Here is a 13,604-nt window from a genome sequence, read left to right as displayed (position 1 = left end):
AACTTGAGAAAAGAAGCATCAGTTGCTATAAGCACACAAAAGTGGCTTATAGGGTGCAAATGCTATCACTATAGCAAATCACACGTATAGGTGTTTGCAAACAAATGTGCAGATGCTTCATTGATTGTATGGTGGTCTTTTTATGTGCACTTGGGAAAGCTACCAATTAGACAAATCTCATGTACATGTGTTTATGCAAACAAATGTGTGGCTATTTTATTGTATGGTGGTGGTCATTGTATTTAAACTTAAGGGAAGAACCATGCCATTGAAAAGCTTACACTTTGATAAAAATGGTGGAATCTAGTTTATGTCCAATGTCTTTTTTGTAATCAGTATGGTATGTATGTGTACATGCATATAAATGTGCATACATGGGCATCCATCCAAACTTATAGATGCACTACATAAGTGCCTATGTAAATGCACTATGTGGACATAGGTTATCCTACACACACACACACACACACAAACAAACAAACACACACACACACACATGTATGCATGCGAGCACATATGCATGTCCATGTACACACACACGCATACGTGTGCATGTACGCACATGCACACACACGTATGCATGCACTCTCTCTCTCTGTCTCATGCACACATGCATATAGTATTATAAAATGATCATGTTAATAATTGGTTCGACCACCCCAATCGGATAGGCATTTTGGTAACACAACAGGTTTATTCGTCGGAGTCACTCAAGAAAGGGCCCGCCTCTGATAGGCCTTTAAGGCATAATCGAGAGGGTAGTTGCTCCTTGTTCAATGCGGCAGTGCCCTTGGTTAATGCAGTGTCGCCCCCACTGCTATAGTCGTTTATGTATACGCCAGTTAGCTCAAACCCCACAGCACCGTACAATGACCATTGGTGGGAAGTAGGCTTATGGATACCTTGCCCCTCTTTATAAGTTGTTGATTCCAGACTTCTAGAATACAAGTGACTTTGCTCAGCTAGACCCATCAGTTGAGTTGTAGTACTCCACAGGCAATGTTAATCTCTTGACTACTTGCTTCATTTTGTGGATCGCAACTATGTTAAAGAAACGTTGTATTGAGACGACCGGTTAATGTAGCATTAAAAACTCGTTAACACTTTGCCAACCACGATCATTAACCCGAGCTTTAAAATTTTTGGATCTAGGTTGTTTTCATTTTCTTGTGGTACATGTCTGCGCGAGAAGCTCGATATAGAAGCTGCTGAACTGCATCGCTCTTAGGATTACCTCGAGTCTGTGGACTACAAGGAAGCCAATAGCAGTGCTCTTGTAGCTAACAAGCATTCTGATGATTCTAGATCTCTTCCCCTATGCTTTGTTGCAACCATGTCAGGTTGTATCCCCATTTCACTACCGTATTGTCCACCGATCACCTTTCACTTGTTACCAAATCGTGTTCATGCTCGTTGCCCATCATGACTATCAAGTATCCCAAGTTCTGTCATTTCCAAGAGGAAGATGCCGATGCATGTAATGTTGTTTGAAAGTGTATGGCAAGCCAATGTTCCAATGGTGCAGCAAACTGAACCTATCAAAATGTGACATTCCTAGATAGTCTCCGCAATAGAGCAATAATTTGGGCTGCACAGTATGCCGTTACCCCATTCCCAAATTTTACTACCCTTCGTACAGCCTTTCTACCTGGCTATCGCATAGAAAAGATGGCATTTCACATCCTTGCAAATCTTGGACATATGCACCAATGAGATCTCACATTAGATGACTACATTGCCAAGTTCCACACACTCACCAGTCACCTGCCACCACAAGTACACCCGGCCCAGGAAGCATTAAACTCGTAATGTGTTCATGGGTTAAATCATAAACTAAAACAAGCCGTAATGTGTTCATGGGTTAAATCATAAACTAAAACAAGCCGTTGTGTCTTCAACTATGGCAGGGTTGAACTTCGACAACCTTGTCAACGGTGCCCATCATGCCAAACGAATGTTGGTTCACACGAAGCGTGAACTATCGACCCATCGAGCTAACCACAGTTCTGATATGGACTCTGATGATAGTAGTAGAGATGAGAAATCTCGTGAATGTCATGAGCATAGAAGAGCGACCAAGAATCCTACGACATCATCCATAGAATGTGGCCTCGCTGCCACCTGCTTGCTCGAAGATGGTACTGAAGCCTCGCTGCGTCTACGTCATGGTGTCAAGTGTCCCAAATGCTAAAACAACACCATGGACTAGAAGAATGCGGCCTTAATCAACCATGGTGCATGATATGCCAAATGGCAACCCACACCATTGATGCCTATAGATACAATGCTTGCCACACACCACCCCCTACCCTCGGCAATTCTTGTCCAAGCAATGGTTGTAGCCCCAATTCAAACAATGGTACCGGTAGTAGATCCATCTGCTCAGGGTAGACCCTATCACCCTCGTCAAATACCTTATCGTGGTACTCTGGTCTAGATAATTTGTTATTATTGCTATGTGCTCGGCCACTGAAAAAGCGAGTGAGCGATTCAAGAAGCACCAATAGGCCGGGAGAGAAGCATTGTGTACTAACCTTACTAGTCTTGTGCCTACAACACCACAAATTCAGAATGTACAAATTGTTGCTCTAGACGAGCCAAAAATTGTAGCTATTGCCACTAGTGCTGCCACCAATGTGGTGATAAGGGCAATGAAGATTTTGCGAGGTCTCGCACTATCAAAGAGCCAATTAATTGGCAAGAACAAGCAAATGTTTGTGACACAGTGACAAAGTGGGTGCAGGATTTGTAACCTCCAGTTGGTCTGATGCCTGGTGTAAAGGTCTCGATGGAAACAATTCCGGAAGAGAAGGACGAACTCACCTAGATCGAGTTGTGTGCCCTAGAAAGTGGGAAGACCCTGGTAAGGGTAAGCAAGTGTCGTCCGAGGTTGAGTTTGACATTTGGAGCGCATTGAAGGACCTACTGATCAATATGTTAGTAAAGCAACTGTTGGATCTGGTGCCTAGTAGCTCTGTCACTAGTTCTATGTTCTAGTTGTACCGGTAGTACCAGTACATCTAGTGTGTGTTGCAAGACCGTTCGAAACCAGTTGATGGTGTGCGCCACCCAACGAGAACTGCCAAGGGCACAACTGCAAGCATCGACTTACGATGATAATATTGCGGAGATTACAGTGACACTGAAGGACCAAGTCATTATGGGCGCATTGCTCCATGACGGTTCATGGGTCAATATAATATTGAATGATATGTGTCACCAACTTGGATTCTCCAGATTGGAGCCAGTGTCGTTGGCGGTTAGGATGGTGGATCAACAGCGTGTACAATCGATGGGCCTCCTTCACAATGTTCCAATCATAGTGGAAAACCCAACATTTGTGGTTGCCATCTCGTTCTTTGAAGACATCAGAATTGCCTACCCGATATTGCGCAGCAAGTCATGGCTGTGGGGCAAGCGCATGTGAAACAAGTCTAGCATTATGACCGGCGGATCACACTTCAACAGGGTAAGAAAAAGATCAAGCTGTCTGTTAAAGCCAGAAGACCGTCGATTCACACACGCACCCGCCTATAGGTGGCTAAAGGAGTCAACATGACCAAAGGACTTGATGATGATGAAGAGGAGGAATTCCTTTGGAACAACCTTGACATTGTGACTCTCTTTAAGGTGAATGTAGTCTCCATCCTTGACAAGTACCACTTCCTTCAAGAAAGACTGTCGCTAAATGATGATCTCCCAGTCGAGGATGATCCAAATCATTATTGGAAGAAGCCGATGATACCCCGTCCAATATCCTAAAGATCATTCACACAAAACAAGATTTTAAGAGAGAGTTGCAACACTCTTGAAAGGTGACAGAAGATGCCTTGCCTTGATGTAGCTAAACCTTCACACTGAGAACCACGAATGGTCCACGTAAGCACCCAACTCAGCCTCGAGTTCTAGATAGAACTAAAAGACCTCCTCAAGACATTTGTCGATGTCTTTGCATGGTGTTATACAAATATTAATGTTAATGATCTTTACTTTTGTCAACAGAGAATTGTCCTCAAGGACGATGCCAAACCCATCTAGCAATAGCAATACTGGATGAACTCGAGCTATGCAAAATGGGTTAAAGAAGAGATTAACACATTACTGCAAGTGGGATTTATATACCCCATCAACAGTGTGACCTAGATATCCCCAATTGTAATTGACCCAAGAAGAAGAAGAAGTTGTGGGTTTGTGCGGTTTATCACAAGCTCAATGTCACAACTATGGCCAATCCTTTCCCTCTCCCTTTCATGGATTCTATGCTAGACATTGCTGGGCGCGAGATGTACTTATTCCTCAACAGGTTTAGCAGATACAATCGCGTCCAAATGGCTAAAGAAGACTAGGAAAAGATTGCTTTCATTACCGAATGGGAGGTCTTTGCTTCCAACGTCATGATGTTGGCCTCAAGAACACACTAGCGGCATTCCAATGCCTAGTCCAAGAAGTGCTCGACGAATATCGCAATTCCTTCATGAGAATGTTCTTAGACAACTTCAGTGTCTTTGAAGACTAGAGCCTACATATCGGCCACCTCCAAATGTGCCTTACCAAATGTTGTGCTGCGCAGCTATCCCTCAACCCTATGAAGCGTGCCTTCGTGATCCACAGTTGACGCTTGCTTGGCCATATCATCTTGAAAGACTTCATTGCCCTGGATCCAAATAAAGTTGATCGCATCTGCAAGGCAGAACAACCCACAATTACAAGCAGTTAGCCCATTTAATTGACCAAGTGTGGTGGCAAAGCCTTTGTTGATAAATCTACCCCTCTTAGCACGCTCATCAACACGAAGCCACTCATATGGATGGAGGATTGCAACCGAGCTTTTCAATTTCTCAAGCTGATGCTGGCCAAAGTCCCATCGTAACCGCCCAATTGGAAGCTTCCCTCCCATATCTTCATTGACACCTCCGACATAGCAATTGGTGCAGTATTGATGTAGGAAAGGACAAAGAATTGGTATTGTCTAGTCTACTATGCCAGTTGCCAATTATCGAAGCTCGAGAATAAATTTTCGACACGATGGAGAATGAAGTGCTCGAAATGAAGAACTCCATCAACAAGTTCTAGTACTACTTGCTCGAAGTCCCCTTGTTAGTTCACGTGGATCACTCAATGCTACTATTTCTTGTCAGCAAGCCTAAATTGGGAAGTAACCTTGCTCGTTGGATGCTGCTACTACAAGACACTATTCTTCATATTCATACTCTAGATAGTTCGCACATGGTGGCCGGTCCGAGCTGGATGGCGGCAAGAACCCTGACCTTTTTATCAACAATTTCCTCGATGCAAACTTGTTTGAGGCAATAGTCAAGGGATGCTTCTAGCCAATGTGTGTCGGATTGAGTACAACTGTTGGTGTAGGCCCAAGACGAAGCACACGACATCCCGTTGTTCATACCGACATGGTATGATGATATGTATCACTTCCCGCAAGCTGCCATGCCATGCCATCACCCTTCTCGAGATAAACACAAGGGACTTGCTCTATGGAGCTAGAATTTTGAGATCATCCATGACCCCTTGTACCACCTTGGTCTAAACAAGGTCCTTCACAGATGCGTTCCGCTACATGACCAGCAACCCATCCTGGGGGAAGCTCACAAGGTCTGGCCAAAGGTCATTTTGCCGGAGATACCACCAGTTGGAAAATCCTCCAGGTTGGCTTGTGGTGGTGTACATTCAGCCTTTGCCTATGCCAAGCAATGAAAGGCTAATGACCATGACATCATTACGAAAGTGCATGAGCACATCTCGAAAGAAGAGCTCACAATCAAGAGGTAGCAGCCAAAGTTGGCAACCGGTAATCAAGTAGTGAGAAGGGAGGCAAGGGCACGGAGTGAGACCTTGGCAAAGTAAAAGTAGTGATGGCCCGTGGATACCAATATTTGTAGCACCATGCAATGTAGAAGAGCAAAACATAAGGGAGCAATGAAGACCTGCGAGGCAGCCAAGGTGTAGGCCAAGCTAGGACGGGCGTATCTTTTCCTTCGCGTATCTTTGCAATGCAAGGAGGTTGTTGGAGCAAGCAAGAAGCGACTTTACAATGGAGTGGTGAATCAGAGGTATGAGAACAAGAAGGGCTAATATCGAATTAAGAGGAGGTTTTGTAATTCATGGGCGGTGGGCACGAGTTGTAAAGTGATGCATGGTCCAGGCATGGGTGGTGGGTGGGGGTTAGAAAAAAAGAGAGGTGTTTGACACCGTGGGTTAGATAAAAGTACAGTTAGGTGGGCAGGTGAGGTAAGTTAGGTAGGGGGTTGTTTAAAATATAACTTATATACAATCCAACCCCAATGAAACTACTAAGCAAAAACAAGTCCTTAAGGGGGGACGATTAACACGGGAAAAGAAGGGGAAACCGTTAATTGGGTTTATTACCTAACATTAGGACCTATTATTAAGACATAATATAGTCCAAGGGGGAAAATTATTATTGTGATTTTTTAAATAAAGGAAGGGGGGATTTTTTATTAAGAACATGTGTGTATAATTTTATTGAAAATTATAAGCATGCATGTATATATTAAGGGATATATTTATACATTATATATATATATATATATATATCATGCCAATAAATAAATAGAAAGCTAATAGTTGTACATAGGTTGGGGGTTTGTGGGGTTGAGGTTAGGATGGGTTAAGAAATTAATTAATAATTACACTTTTAAAAGGGGCTAAGAAATTAAATATAAGGGGGATTATTTTATTGAAATTATAGGGGATAAAAAAAAGGGGAAGGTGGGGGGGGGAAGCAAGTAAATGGAACAATGAAAGTGTGTGAGTATGTGTGTGTGTGTGTGAGAGAGAGAGTGAGCTACAATATTTAAGCAAAATTAATGTGTGTGTGTGTGTGTGTGTGTGTGAGAGAGAGAGAGAGGGCAGGGGCATGAGGAACAATAATTTAGGGATACAAATTTTGCCAAAGAAAGGGAGTTTGTGTGTGTGTGTGTGTGTGTGTAAAGAAATAAGTGTGTGTGTGTGAGATACATAAAAATAGAAATAAGTGTGTGTGTGTCTTTGTGTCTGTGTGTGAGATACTTTTGCAAAATAGAAATAAAAGTTAGTAAAAAATAAGGCGGATCACAAAATGACTAGGGATTATCCATGCTAAAGAATTATCCAATAGATGTGAATTAATTTTATGGCACTAGCCCTGGGTTCATTTCCTAGATCGCGACTGTGTTAGAGTATCGATACGACTGGTTAACGTGGCATAAAAATCCCATTAATAGATCCTTTAAGATGCAAAAGAGTTGCCATTGTCTTTGTACATCATGCAAAGAACACACTTAGCAATGTTTTTTGTCTAAACTAGTATAAGAACCAGTGAATTGAGTTCTATTGTTCAACATGATCATCCTTGTTAAACTAGGATCATCATGTTGAACAATAGAACTCAATTCACTCGTTCTTATACTAGTTTAGATGAAAAATTCACTCGTTCTTATACTAGTTTAGATGAAAATCATTCCTAAGTGTGTTGTTTGCATGATGCACAAATACAATGGCAACTCTTTTGCATCATAAAAGGATCATTTTATAGTACTATATGCATAAGTGCATGAGTGCATCCACAAATGTGTGTGTGTGTGTGTGCATGCAAATTTACCAAAAAAAAAGTGTGTGTGCATGCGAGCATGCATGCACATGTTTGTGTGTATGCACATGCACATGCTTGCATGCATACATGTGTGTGTGTGTGCACGCTCATGGGCACGTGCACGTGTGTGTGCATGTGTGAGAGAAACACACACACACAGAGTGTGTGTGTGTGTGTTTGCGTGTGCGCACGTGTTTGTGTGTGTATGCACGTGCACATGCATGCACACATGCGCATGTGAGTGTGTGTGTTTAGATTTAATAGTCCCATCAATAAATGAGCCATACAATTAATTCCACCATTTGGATAAAAAGTTATATATGAGACAAGTACATAAATATTTATGACATCTAAGTTGGGACTTGCAAAAATTTGAGAGTTTGCAAAAATTCTAACAAAATTGAGAATTAATAATTATATTGAGTTTGAAATAGGAACACAAGATTGGAAAAGGGTGTCAAGTCCATTAGGTAGTCTAGGTTCCAAGGTCAGGGTCCACTTACCTGCCACCATCCAAGAAAAACTAGGTGTTAGACCATCACAGTTTCAATTGGGTAGATAGGTAATGCCTGTATTCCCTGGCGGGTTATTGCTTTACCTAGGACCAAAGACAACTGTCTAGATTCACAAATATCAATTTTTTGCAAATACCATGTTATATGTACAATCAATGTCACAAATCTATCATTACCATGCCACGAAAGTGTGTGAGACGATAAGGGAACCGTGACACCATTACGAAAGTGTATGAGCACAGCTTGAAAGAAGAGCTCGCAATCAAGAGGTAGCAGCCAAAGTTGGCAACTAGTGATCAAGTAGTGAGAAGGGAAGCAAGGGCACGGAGTGAGAGCTTGGCAAAGTAAAAGCAACGATAGCCCGTGGATACCAATAGTTGTAGCGCCATGCAATGTAGAAGATCAAAACATAAGGGAGCAATGAAGACCTGTGAGGCAGCCAAGGTGCAGGCCAAGCTAGGGATCAATGACGGGCGCATCTTTTCCTCCGCGTATCTTTGCAATGCAAGGAGGTTATAGGAGCAAGCAAGAAGCGACTTCGCAATGGAGTGGTAAATTAGAGGTATGAGAACAAGAAGGGCTAATATTGAATCAAGATGAGATTTGGTAACAAATTCATGGGCGGTGGGCACGAGTTGTAAAGTGATGCGTGGTCTAGACTTGGGCGGTGGGTGGGGGTTAGGAAAAAAGAGAGGTGTTTAACAGCATGGGTTAGAAGTATGGTTAGGTGGGCACGTGAGGTAAGTTAGGTAGGGGGTTGTTTAAATCATAACTTATATACAACCCAACCCCAATGAAACTACTAAGCAAAAACAAGTCCATAAGGGGGGACAATTAACATGTGAAAAGAAGGGGAAACCATATTACCTAACATTAGGACCTATTATTAAGACATAATATAGTTTTTTTTTAAATAAAGGAAAGCGGGGATTTTTTGTTAAGAACATGTGTATAATTTTTTGAAAATTATAAGCATGCATGTATATATATTAGGGGATATATTTATACATTATATATATATCATGCCAATAAATAAATAGAAAGTTGATAGTTGTACATAGGTTGGGGGTTTGTTGGATTGAGGTTAGGATGGGTTAAGAAATTAATTAATAATTACACTTTTAAAAGGGGCTAAGAAATTAAATCTAAGGGGGATTATTTATTGAAATTATAGGGGATAAAAAAGGGGGGAAGGTGGGGGGGAAAGGAAGTAAATGGAACAATGAAAGTGTGTGAGTATGTGTGGGTGTGTGAGAGAGAGAGAGAGAGTGAGCTACAATATTTAAAATTAATGTGTGTGTGTGTGTGTGTGTGTGTGTGTGTGTCTGAGGGCAGGGGCATGAGGACCAATAATTTAGGGGTACAAATTCTTCCAAATAAAGGGAGTTCTATGTATGGGTGTGTGTATGTGTGTGTGTGTGCATGTGTGTATTTGTAAAGTATAGAAAATGTGTGTGTGTGTGTGATATATTTACTAATCAAATTTATTTTGTGTATGTGTGGCCCACCCCCAACCCAGAGGGTAAGACCAAATGGTGGGGAGTAAGCCACCATGTGGAACTTACTCCCCACCTACTTATAATAAGTGAATAAAAGTGGATCTGTATAAGTGTCAAAATGAAAAAATAATGACAATGGTAAATGCGTAAACCACTTTTGCAAAATAGACATAAAAGTTAGTAAAAAATAAGGCGGATCACAAAATGACTAGGGATTATCCATGCTAAAGAATTATCCAATGGATGTGAATTAATTTTATGGCACTAGCCCGACCAAAGGCTAGTTGGTAAATCAAAGTATGTGTTTAGATTAAAAGTCCCATCAATAATTGAGCCATACAATTAATTCCATCAATTGGATAAAAAGTTTTTAAAATGAAAAAATATAAGGAAAAAATTGTTTGAGACATTTAAGTTGTAAGATGCAACTAGAGTTTGCAAAAATTTTGATCAGAATTGAGAATTTTTTAATAATATTGAGTTTGACAAACATAATATTGAGAAAAGATGTCAAATCCTCAAGTAGTCCAGATTCCAAGGTCGAGATCCACTTACTTGCCACCATCCAAATAAACTAGGTGTTAGAACATCATAGTTACGTTTAAGTAGACGGGTAATGCATGTTTTCCCCGTCTTGCTATATTGCTTTACCTATGAATATAGACAACCATATGGATTCTTAGTAGGTAATTTTAAACAAAATAAGCCACAGGTGAGGTTTAAGTCACAAGTGGAGTATAGAGCGAATGAGTGCATGGGCTGAGAAGAGATTAGAGGAGCTATGGTACGATTAGTGGGCTTGGTGTGTGGGATGGTTAAAAAGAAAGTGTAAAGGGAAGATTTCACAGGGGGTGCATCAAATAATAATTCATAGTTGGGGAAGTATACATGTGTGTGTGTGTGTGTGTGTGTGGAAAACAAGACAACAACCTCTTTTGCATAGTTAAAAGACAAAGGAGTCAGGGAAAAAGATAGAAAGAGAACATTATAGAATTAAGGAAAATTTTAAGTATGTAGGTAAAGCACCTACAAAATTGCATAAAAAGAATATAAGAGTTTTGATAAGAAGTGTCAATAATGTTTTTGCAAAAAATTAGAGCTTGGTGAAGTCCCGACAAGCATCTCTTTTATTGAAGAAGAGAGTCTGCATGCCTGCCACCATCCAACAAGAAAACATGGTGAGAACCAACTTAACTTTGGTTGGGAAGATAGGTGTTATCAACATCCCTCCCTTGTTATTAAGGTCACGATAAAATAGAAGCTTAACCACAAACTTAAACAGCTCGATGTGGAATTATAATTTAAAAAAGATGGGTTTAAAGATTATGGAGTGGGGTGAACCCTCTTGAAGTGAGTGCGGTGAGGTAAATCAACTTGATAAAAAATGGAGAGAGAGGGGATTGTAATAAAATTAATTAACCAAAGTAATAAGACCATGGAGGTGGAATATTGTATGAGGGAGATTATGAAGGGAAATTTTCAAGGGAAGATATAAAGTGGGAAAATTCTTAATAGATAGAGAAGGGAGAGGGCAAAAAAGGTTTTATAGATTATGGAGCGGGGTGAACCATTTTGAAGTAAACATGGTGAGTTTAACGAATGTGAGGTAAAAATAGAGGGGAAGGAAAGGTGTAATAAGAATAATAATAAGAACATATAGGGTGGAGTTTTATAAGAGGGATATTTAATTGAAAAAAATTAAGGGGGAATTTTATTTTTTTATTTTATAAACAAGGAAAAAATAAAGGAAAATCTAAGGGGAGATAAAAGGGCAAATAAATATATAGACAAAGGGAGGGAGGAGAGAGGGGGGGGGGGGGGAGAAGGGAGAGTATGTATATGTAGTGGGGGGGAAGGGTGGGGGTGAGAGTTAGAAGTAAATATATATTGAGGAGGGGGAGTTAAAAATTTTTAAAAATAGATATAAATATATTGAAAGGGAGAAGTTAGATAAAATTATTGAGAAGGGAGAGGAAGATATAAACAAATAAAAGGGGGGAGGGGGGAATTAAAGAGAGGTAGATATATAAAAAAGTAAAGGGAGGAGGGAGGGGGCAAGAAGAGAGATGTAGATGTATAAAAAAGATGAGAATAGAAGGTAGGGGGAAATAGAGCGTGAAGACAATAAATGAAAGGGTGGTGGTTGGGGGGGGGGATAAAGGAGATAAATGACCTGAGAGTCCATTTCGGCGAAAAGGTCGAGAGGGGACAGAGGCTCAAGCCTCAAGGCCCGAATCAAAAAGCAAAGGTGCATAAGGGGCTCCACCGTAAAAATTAGGAATGGCTACCACAGTCAGACTGTGTAGAGAAGGCAAGAGGTGGGCGTACAGTTCACGAGAGGTCGAAGTAGAGAGTAGAGGTAGCTGGTAGCCCATCAGAGAAGAGGGATTGAGGCACGAACTATGAGGAGCACAGTCAACCTTGGTGTAGAAACCAAGATGGGGGGAGGCACGAAATGCGAGGAGCGACGACAAGCTATGGACTCTGGAGAAGAGGTAGCGCAGTAGAGTACAATGGAGAGAGGGAGTAAATAATTAAGGTGAGGGATCTAGAGGTGCATAAGAGAGGGACGCAAGGCAATTAAATAGGAGAGGATGGTGAAATTCGAGGAGTCGGGGAGGTTAGAGTTAGAGAGAGAGGAAGCCTAAGGGGTGGGGAAGCGTGTAAGGATTCGAGGGTCATGAATGCAGAACGATGGGGAAAATTTTGGGATAGTAAAAATAGTTTTATAAAAAGGAAGAAACATTAGGAAAATATAAAAGAAAAGAAAATTAAGTAGCATCGATAGTAATAAAAAGGAGATTAAGAAATAAGCAAAAAAAACTATAAAATTTAAGGAAATTTGGAAAACATAAGAGAGAAAAATAATAACAAAAATTTCATATAGATTAAAAATAAGGGAATTAAAATATACAATAGATTTAGAAATAAGAAAAATAGAAGAGATAAATTTTTAAAATTTTAAGAAGAAAGTAAATTAGGAAGAATAAAAGGAATAATGTAAAACAATAATAATAAAAGAGAACAAAAGGAGATAAAGGGGAAATTCGGAAAAAAGGGAAGAGTAATTAAGAAATCAAGGAGAACATAAATAAATTAAGGAAATTTAGAAAAGTATAAGGGAAAAAAGAAAAATTAAGAAGTTAAAAAATCGAACAAGAAAATAAATGGAAAATTAAGGGAAAAGGCAAAAATTACAAAAGAAAAATAAGGGGGGTTTAGGAATATAAGAGAAAACTAAATTAAAGCAGAGAAAAGGGGGGAATATAGGAAACTGAGAGAAAAGGGATAAAAATGGATTATAAGTGTAAGAATGAAGTAGAAAAAAGGAAGATTAGGAAAACTAATTGAAGGAATGGGGGTGGGAAAACTAATAAAGAAGAGAAATGAGAAATCTAGGGAAACATGAAATTTAAGAAATTAAGTGGATGCAAAAAAAGGGAATAGTTGTAGAGGGGATGAATAAGTAAAATAGGGGGGTAAGAAGGTCAAAAGATAAATAGAAAAAAGGTGTAAGTGAATCACATTAACAAGTGGAGCTAAAGGAATTAGCTAGGAAGGTACATCTTGGTTTGTAAAGTAAAGATCTAAGGGGTGGAGTATACTTCTAACCGAAGGGAGAAAGAGTTGAAAGTGTGGACAATGTCAAAATCAATGTTAAAGTGTAGAATCAGTGTATCTCTAAAAAGAGATTTAGGGGGAATTTTAGTTAAATCTTGCTTGAATAAAGAACATGAAAGTAATTTGAGCTTTTCTTTTTTGGAATTGACTGAAAAATAAATAATCTATTGTTGAGTGATTTTATGGAAGGTACCTCAGGAATGTCAGATGGAGCGATCTACAAAAGCCAACAAGTTGGAGACGATCAGTGTTTATCCCAATCAATGGAGTAGTGTGAGGCATCATTATTATTTGGTGTTTTTCTTTTGGGAGCAAAGGTGGTGGAAGACTCCGGTTGGGGATCTTTAACATGAGAGGCGA

This window comes from Dipteris shenzhenensis, chromosome 2 (assembly GCF_047967505.1).
Source record: "Dipteris shenzhenensis isolate YYH24624 ecotype China chromosome 2, Dip_SZ_1.0, whole genome shotgun sequence".
In the NCBI taxonomy this organism is placed as follows: domain Eukaryota; kingdom Viridiplantae; phylum Streptophyta; class Polypodiopsida; order Gleicheniales; family Dipteridaceae; genus Dipteris; species Dipteris shenzhenensis.
The sequence above is the reverse complement of the archived record's forward strand: the minus strand, read 5'-3'. Positions refer to the sequence as shown.